The 10,110-nt window shown below is 33.0% G+C and overlaps 1 long non-coding RNA gene across 2 annotated transcripts; it reads right to left on the bottom strand.

Annotated features, from left to right (window-relative positions):
- Positions 1-2,705: 2,705 nt before the first annotated feature.
- On the bottom strand, positions 2,706-9,810 carry LOC142535017 (uncharacterized). 2 transcript variants are annotated; one of them, XR_012817314.1, is made up of 3 exons: positions 9,641-9,807; positions 7,247-7,623; positions 2,706-2,720 (listed from the first exon to the last, which is right to left on the bottom strand). It is a non-coding gene; the product is annotated as an uncharacterized LOC142535017 (long non-coding RNA). The 2 variants fall into 2 exon arrangements; XR_012817315.1 differs by lacking the exon at positions 2,706-2,720 and having other exon boundaries at positions 7,457-7,623; positions 9,641-9,810.
- Positions 9,811-10,110: the final 300 nt, after the last annotated feature.

The raw sequence follows: 10,110 nt of genomic DNA, 5'->3' as shown, positions 1-10,110 counted from the left end.
AGTACACAATATATCACAGAATTCACTGATATCAATTCCTCTCCCCAAAAGGTCCAAAGATCAATACTACAGTAATACAGACCCAACAGGTACAACATATACCAATGCAACTCAGTCAAAGATAATTTTAAGGAATGCATTAGTATATATATCAATACATATGCAACATAATCATAAAAGAACAGTACCTGTCTCTATGTCATCGCGTGTATCCTGGGTCTGTTCCTCGATTACTACCACCAGATGATTCTGCTCTCTGAAATCTTCGGGAACCTTTCTGTGGACAGACTTTACCAAAGTGTCCTGGTTGTCGACAAACATGACAACTACCAAGTACACCTCGGCATTGCTCTGTGGGATGCCTTCCTCCACAGGTTCTACAATAAACTCCGGTGTAACTCGGGCTAGAACCACTGGAGCTAGATGAACCGCTCCCTAACTTCTTGAACTGTTTCTTTCGAGCTTTCAGCAAATCTTGCTTCCCACTCGTACTGCCACTATCCAATCGGAGAGGGAATTGTTGTGTCTGGGGTTGCATTGCACACAACCTTTCTTGTTGTCTAATCAGACTCGCCTCAGCTCTTTTTGCTTTATTCAAAGCATCAACAAACTGATGGGGTCGTTCTACCTTTATCAAGGCAATTATCTCATAATTTAATCCATTGATGAACTGATCATCTACAGCTTCATCATTCCCAGCTATCTGAGGAACAAAACGCAGTAAAGTAGAGAATTTAGCAACATATTCTTCAATATTCAGTTGGCCCTGTTTCAAATCTCAAACTCTGCTCTCTTGTCCTCTCGATACGATCCTGAGAAAATCTTCGATAAAATTCAGCTTTAAAGACTTCCCACGTAATCACCGTACCACGCTGTTCTAATACTCTTTTGGTTGTAATCCACCAACTCCTAGCGACCTCGTATAACTGATTGGGCACCCGTTTAATTCTCCGTTCATTTGGATAATCAAGTGAATCAAACAGTATCTCTATATCATCTAACCAATTCTCACACTCCACTGGCGTCTCATTACCCTTCAGAATCGGCGGTTGAAACGATTGAAACCTCTTCATCTGTGTTTCCATCAGAGTTTCTGTCTCATCTATCTGATTACTCGAAGTACTACCCAATTCTCGAATTCTTCTCGGAGGTATATCTGATTACCACAAGAGTTAGTATCACATAAGATAAATCAATCTCAGTCTCTTTCTGATCAGCTTACCTTCTAATCAAGAATTGGTTCTGATTCATTTTCAAATCAGACATATTACCAAATCAACTCAGATATTCATGTAACATGTAGTGACAAGCAGTAAATCATACTTAACATGCTAGCATACACAATTTAATTCCACATTATAAGTAATCACATGCTAACAATCACATGCAAGGAAATAAACTCATTCTACCCCGCTCACTAACTGCTATCTCAGTCTAAAGGATCTATCGCTCTGATACCACCTATTGTGGGGACCCAGACGCTAATTCATTCCTTAAGCGTCTTTAGGAATAATTCAAACAATTATAATAAACAGGGTCTAAATTTTTTTTTTAAAATACAAAGCGGAAACGTAATGTAATTCAATTCAAATTACATATTAAACATAAACATACAAATCTTGTGTTATCTACAAGAATTCAACTAGGTTCAACTATATATCAGTGCTGAATCCTAAGTTGCTTCGAAGCCCGGATCTCCACGCTATCTAGTCCAGCCTCGTTCTCTTCTTGACCCTGATCCTATCTCACCTGTTGCCATGCACACATACAAACAAGACAACAGCCGGATAACTCCGGTGAGAATTACATTCTCAGTATAAATCATGTATACATGCAATCATCAAACAATATAAAAGCATATAACAGATATTTCTAACATGTATCCAAATCGAATATAAATTTATATCAAGAATAAATCCTATTCTAAACATGTACCATCATCAGGAACATAATTCATCATGTACCATATTCAGAACATAATCAACATAACTCAATATAAACTGTCAATTTGACTCATGACTCCACATTTTAGACTAGACTCAATCCTAGCCTAGGGATCCCGGTTCCCAAATGTTGACATTCCATATCGATCACCAGTAATAGAAGAAAATCCGATTCTATCGACATCGATATGGTATCGATCACCAGTAGTAGAAGAAGCCCTGATTCTATCCACATCGATATAGTATCGATCACCAGTAATATAAGAAACTCCGATTCTATCCACATCGATATAATATCGATCATCAGTAATAGAAAAAGTTATGATTCTATCCACATCGATATAATATCGATCATCAGTAATAGAAGAAGCTACAATTCTATCCACATCGATAGCCAATCATCCGGTGACAGACTTTGGCACTATCGCCAATACACTATCTTGTGACATTGTGCAATGTGCCCGTGGCGATCCCGCCACTATCAGTGAAACGTACCGTACTTTTACTACTTCAAAATTTGCGGAAAAATTAAAAATTTTCTTAAACATAAAATTCATACAGTCGTTACTTATCATTCAACATAATAATATTTAAAATCAACATCCCATACTCAAATTTTCCAACAAAGTACTTATTCCAAATTATCTCACAACCAACATAAAAACATATTTTAAAGTTTTCAAAAACATAAACATAGTGGTCCTCGGGTTTAGCCTTCCGCTCAGTCCAAGCCTGCCCCTTGGTCGCCACCTCCTGTCTCCTCATCAACATACTCACCTGCATCGATCAAGTCTAGTGAGTCTAAAGACTCAACACGTATAAACTGGAATAACGAGTACTACTAATAAAATCGCATGCAACTTAAAAATAGAACATACATAACTTCAAACTTGAACTTGCATAATAAACTTGAAACTTGCATAATAAATTTAAAACTTTCATAATAACCTTAAAACTTGAACATACATACTTTGAAACTTGAACTTGAATAATAGCTTGAACTTTGCATAATAACTTTGAATTTTGCATAATGACTTTGAACATACGTACATACATACTCTGACGTGCCATCATCATAAACTTTCATAAACATACTGCATACTTGAACATACTTGAACATACGTAACTTCATCATTTTCGTAGAGGATGTTTCAAAGCAAGTGACCCTTAACATAATAAATATCTTATCAGACAAACCACAGTACTGGGCTGACAAGGACGTATCCACTGCCACATACATGAGATCCCTGTTCATAATTTAACAGGCCAGTTGATCCACGTTCATAATAACGCTTCACAACCACGATCTAACCCGTTCATAATTTAACGGGCGGATTGGTCCCCGTTCATAATTTAACGCTTTCCAATCCTAACTTCAAATATGTACCGAAAAATTGCAGTTTTCGAAAGAACATCAAAACAGGAATTTTCGGATCTAATTTGAGCAGTCATACTAAAAACACCATAACTCACTCGTTTTTAATAAATAACTCGAATTTTATATCAAATCGAACGTATCGAAAAGATCTACGTTTTTGTAGTTGAAAGTTTTCTCAAAATAGTACAGAAAAATCGCAGTTTTCGAAAGACCGTCATAACACGAAATTTCAACTCCAAAAATACCTCCAATACATTCGGTAGATTTTTCTGCTCAAACTTCTACATCATACATACATTTTATGTTTAAAAACAACTTTAATAATATGACATGATCGATGCAGCAAGACAGATATACGTGCCTTTTGATATTTAAAACTACCGTAACGACGATACCGAAGCGGAGACGATACGGAAGACGTCCGGGACTAACTTGCTCGAATTTTTCTTGAATAACCTCAACCAAAAGATGCTGGAATATTGCAAAGAAAAAAAAGATGGACGTGCTCTTGGAAAGACAATTTGATAAAGAAAAGTGGAGAGGAACCAAAAATAATAATGGAGAGAGAGTTTTAAAAACTTTCTTGTCTCCTTAGTCAAATAGGTTGAATAACATGTGTTTGTTTTGTGTGTATATGTAATATACGTGTATATGTATGTGTAAAGGTGTGAGTGTGTGTGTGAGTCAAATTGTGTGTGCTTGCATGTTTAAATAAATCATTAATAAATGATCATTTTAAGGATTTTAAATTAATATAATAAAAAATACTAATTAATCAATTAGTCTACTAAAGTAAAAATGATGATTCTCTACTAAAAATAATACATCCTTAAATTAATAAACTTTAAAAGTTTTTAAAATTCTAAAATAACTTAATATTCAAATTAGGCTTTAAACTTCATAAATTATTTAAAATGCCTCAAGCCTAACTTAAAATAAATACCACAATAATATTTACTAAAATCGTCCCGGTCTCCTTTCCTTGATTCCGCCTCGAATAACATCTGAACATAAACTCAAGAAAATATTTTAACGTACATTAAATAAACATAAATAATTAAAATATAAATTTCATAAATTAAATGAAAGTATGCATTAAATCATAAAATACATAAAGAATTTAATAACTTGCACGCACGTGGTTCATATGGACTTAAAATTTTCGGGACTTCACAATCTATCCCCCTTAATTTGAATTTCGTCCCCGAATCGCTAATCCTAAATAATCCAAAAGTTTAGATTCTAATTCTAGTATTCTAAAATCCACGCTACCGCTGCGCTACTCTGATAAATATTTAAGTCTTATGTTGTCTTACGTCTCTTCAATCCTAATTAAATTTCCTACCAAAACCTCGTTTGCGATTCACAACTTAAATGACTTATGGAGACTTACTTTTACTTTACTATGATCTTGACTTCTAACTTTTCTCGTTGTTCCCAGTATTAGAAATGAAGGTTCAAGCTTATCGTATTTTACTTTTCTTATACTATACTCGTAATGTTCATTCGAACTAATACATTAGCATCAATGCAGTTTAGCCTAAGAATCTTAGCACCAAAATTTTTCTGATCAACTTCTATCCACGCCAATACACTTAAAAGTTAAATCTTATCTTACCTCATAATAATATTGGCCTACAACTCTTGAATCAATTCTTTACCTTACAATACCACCGTATGTAACTTAGTTATTTACAATACGTCCCAAATATAAAATTGTTGTCAACCTTTAATTTCGAGCAAGGAATACAACAATATAAAAGTCTATAAGATTTTTAAACAAAATAAATTATGGACATCTCATTATAATAATGAGATATGATATACATAATTATTTAAACATATCTATATTATATACACCATATTTTTACCATTAAAATATACAAATACATACATATACCAACGGTCATAAAACGGTAACTAACGGCTAGTTTTTTTTTTTTTTTCTCTCTATAAATACCATCTCACAAATACATTCATCACTCCAACTTTCTCTTCTTTCTAAAACTTATTCTTCATCAAATATTTTTTTTTTTTCCCGAAGAAAAAGAAGATGGGCTTTTGCAAAGTTATTTTCAATTATTTTAGTTATTATATTTACGATTCTTGTATTTATCGGAGAATATCCTCCTCATGTTTTTTCTTTATTTTTACGATTACTTGTAATTGTTGTTTATCCATTACTTTGTATTGTAATATTCATTAATTAATTAAAATGCATCGTGATTTGTCGTACCACCATGGCAAACTTTTAGATTTCTTACTAAAAAAAAAAAAAAAATCTTAATATTCATTGATTGATAACTTTATGTTGAACACACTAATTCTCTTTTGTATTTATTTCACCCACAAAATTTCCGTACTAACAAATATTTCATACATTTTAAATTCAACTTGCGCAATCCAAATAGTTTTAGATAACATAATTCCAACACACATATTTACTTATTCCCAATTTTCTTAATAACTTACAAAAAAAAAAATTTCTCAAAACCAGATGTCTACTTAAATCTTTTCATACATCTATCAAGTAACCTAACCATCGATCATAGTCAACTTTTTAGAAAATAAAATTCCAACAAAAGTATAGTCCCTAGCTGTTAAGATCATTGATAAAACTTATAACACATAAATCTTAAGTTCCCAAAAATTTTGCTAACTTATTGTCTACTCTTATAACTTAGTTAATTGAGCAACTTTTTACCTCAAATCGTTATCATTCTAAATTCTTAATTTGCCGCAACATTAATTAACTAGCGCCTAACTTTCGAGCCAAATATCAATTCATCTTACAACTCCCTTGATTACCATTTCTTATAATATTATAAACCCAAATACTTCAATGTTCTAATGATCTCTTCGAGCTTAAATCCTCGAGATTTCTATCATTTAAACCATTCAATTCTCATTTACCGCTAAACTAGTTCTCCCAATTTCTTAAAATTGTAGCATAAATTCTTAATTTCCTAAAAAAAATTACCCAATTGTCCTAAATTTCAAGAATTCCACAATTACCCATAAGTTGTTGGCATTCTTAATTCCATCTTATAAGTTTCTCGTAACATAAAGTTCGACAATCTTAAGCTTATTAAACCCAAAATCAATTTCCATAACATGTCTTACATTTCTATTAATATTTAAAATCCCAAGTGTTCCTCAAAAGTTTGTATTTAATCCTCAAAATTTCGGACTTTGCAATTTGGCCCTTAAAGTTCCCAAAATTTATATTTTTGGCCCTACAACTCTTTGAAATTTGCATCTTCATACCCATAAATTTTTCGACTTAACCCCATTAACCTTAAAATTCTTGAACTAATAATTTAATCCCAAAATTTGATAAATTCGAAAATAATCCCTTAGAATATTGCTTTGCACTTAGGGTCTTTAAAATTTTCAATTCGTGCAATTCAATCCTTAAATCCAACTGGAAAGACATGCATCCTAAATAAATTCTACGTCTTTATATTTCTAAAGATCGTCGTAGTCCCGAACAATTAATCCTTTAATGGAGTTCTAAAAGAATCAACTCAGCTAACAACCATGAATCATCAGAAATTTCTATAAAATCTACAAGTCCCAAAAGCATTCATCATTATCAAGTTTAACTTATGACCCACAAGTATAACATCAGTACCTATAACCAAAAATTAATATAGACAAATCATTTTCAACTTTTCCAAACGCCCAAAAATAAAATCTTACTCATGTCCAAGTCCACCACACCAACATGCAAGAAAATTAATTACTTTCTCATTTCATGTCATAACATGCATAAAAATTTTAAAGATCCAATCTCAATTCATAATGACAAGTCAGCCTGTACTCTGAAACGTATGTCATGTAAACATACAGGTAATAGAATTTAAGCATACACATACTGAAATCATGACTTGATGTTCATTACTTAAAAGACTTTAAAACTTACAGACTTGAGGTGTGACTTCGTGAGCTTCTTGCGACTGGCAGTAGGCATAACCCTTTACAAGAACACCGCTCTGATACCAACTGAAACGTACCGTACTTTTACTACTTCAAAATTTGCGGAAAAAATTAAAAATTTTCTTAAACATAAAATTCATACAGTCGTACTTATCATTCAACATAATAATATTTAAAATCAACATCCCATACTCAAATTTTCCAACAAAGTACTTATTCCAAATTATCTCACAACCAACATAAAAACATAATATTTTAAAGTTTTCATAAAACATAAACATAGTGGTCCTCGGGTTTAGCCTTCCGCTCAGTCCAAGCCTGCCCCTTGGTCGCCACCTCCTGTCTCCTCATCAACATACTCACCTGCATCGATCAAGTCTAGTGAGTCTAAAGACTCAACACGTATAAACTGGAATAACGAGTACTACATAATAAAATCGCATGCAACTTAAAAATAGAACATACATAACTTCAAACTTGAACTTGCATAATAAACTTGAAACTTGCATAATAAATTTAAAACTTTCATAATAACCTTAAAACTTGAACATACATACTTTGAAACTTGAACTTGAATAATAGCTTGAACTTTGCATAATAACTTTGAATTTTGCATAATGACTTGAACATACGTACATACATACTCTGACGTGCCATCATCATAAACTTTCATAAACATACTGCATACTTGAACTTAATTGATCATACGTAACTTCATCATTTTCGTAGAGGATGTTTCAAAGCAAGTGACCCTTAACATAATAAATATCTGATCAGACAAACCACAGTACTGGGCTGACAGGGACGTATCCACTGCCACATACATGAGATCCCTGTTCATAATTAACAGGCCAGTTGATCCACGTTCATAATTTAACGCTTCACAACCACGATCTAACCCGTTCATAATTTAACGGGCGGATTGGTCCCCGTTCATAATTTAACGCTTTCCAATCCTAACTTCAAACCCGTTCATAATTTAACGGGTGGAGAGGTCCTCGGCCACGTCACCGACTTCCAAACCCATTTACTTTTGGTCACAAGACATTTAGCATACCTCAAAAACTTCAAATATTTTCTTTGCACGTCATACATACTTACTTAGCGCTGAGGGATTCGTTGGATGTCAATCGTGTCGTTGCTGCAACATACTAACATGATTTCATAAGCTTAACGTGTACAACTTAAACGTAAAAGTCATGCTTAATCTCAAGCTAAATAATTTCTTAGAACATTCTATAATTTCTCACCACTTGACCTTGTTAAACATTAATGTTAAATCATACCATAACACCTCAAACCAACCTTAAGTGATAAAATATTTATCCCAAAAACTGAAGCTACACGGACCCCGTACCCAAGTCAGGCCCGGGTCCGTGTAGGTACTGCCTCGTATGTGTCATGTAAAGAAGGAGCACGGAGCCCGTCCCTAGGTCCGTGTACGGGTCCGTGTCTGTGCGTTTAAATATGTGTTGAAGAAATGAGAAGGCACGAACCCCGTGCTAACCTCCGTCTCCGGTCCGTGTCCGTCTGCCCAACGAATTATTTGATGAAAATTTTATGACATGTCTATTCTCCCAATTAACACATAATGCATCAAGATTCCACACTATGAGACCATTCTAGGACACCATAACAATGAACTAAACTTTTATAATCACCCTACAATTTTATACGACCCAAAAATACTGTCATTTATATTAAAGTTTATTTCTTACGACTTCTTAATAATTCAAGCTTTTAACGACATGAATCGAAACCTCAAAAATACTCTAAACATCATTACTAACTTTCTTATATGCAGCAACGATAACCCATCGATCCCCAACAAAGCCCGCACATAAAAACTTCAAGAACACATTAAAATTCATAACTTTCTTGAAACACGATTTGAGCAGTCATACGAAAAACATCATAACTCACTCGTTTTTAATCCAAATAACTCGAATTTTATATCAAATCGAACGTATCGAAAAGATCTACGTTTTTGTAGTTGAAAGTTTTCTCAAAATATGTACCGAAAAATTGCAGTTTTCGAAATAACATCAAAACAGGAATTTTCGGATCTAATTTGAGCAGTCATACTAATAACACCATAACTCACTCGTTTTTAATCCAAATAACTCGAATTTTATATCAAATCGAACGTATCAAAAAGATCTACGTTTTTATAGTTGAAAGTTTTCTCAAATTATGTACATAAAAATCGCAGTTTTTGAAAGACCATCATAACACGAAATTTCAACTCCAAAAATACTTCCAAATACATTCGGTAGATTTTTCTGCTCAAACTTCTACATCATACATACATTTTTATGCTTAAAAACAACTTAATACATAATATGACATGATCGATGCAGCAAGAACAGATTATACGTACCTTTTGATATTTAAAAATACCGTAACGACGATACCGAAGCGGAGACGATACGGAAGACGATCCGGGACTAACTTTGCTCGAATTTTTCTTGAATAACCTCAACCAAAAGATGCTGGAATATTGCAAAGAAAAAAAAGATGGACGTGCTCTTGGAAAGACAATTTGATAAAGAAAAGTGGAGAGGAACCAAAAATAATAATGGAGAGAAGAGTTTTTAAAAACTTTCTTTTCTCCTTAGTCAAATAGGTTGAATAACATGTGTTTTGTTTTGTGTGTATATGTAATATACGTGTATATGTATGTGTAAAGGTGTGAGTGTGTGTGTGAGTCAAATTGTGTGTGCTTGCATGTTTAAATAAATCATTTAATAAATGATCATTTTAAGGATTTTAAATTAATATAATAAAAATACTAATTAATCAATTAGTATACTAAATAAAAATGACGATTCTCTACTAAAAATAATACAT

The sequence above is a fragment of the Primulina tabacum genome, unplaced genomic scaffold (genome assembly GCF_025594145.1).
Source record: "Primulina tabacum isolate GXHZ01 unplaced genomic scaffold, ASM2559414v2 Contig793, whole genome shotgun sequence".
NCBI classification, from domain to species: Eukaryota; Viridiplantae; Streptophyta; class Magnoliopsida; order Lamiales; family Gesneriaceae; genus Primulina; species Primulina tabacum.
This window is presented reverse-complemented; position numbering and strand designations above follow the sequence as displayed.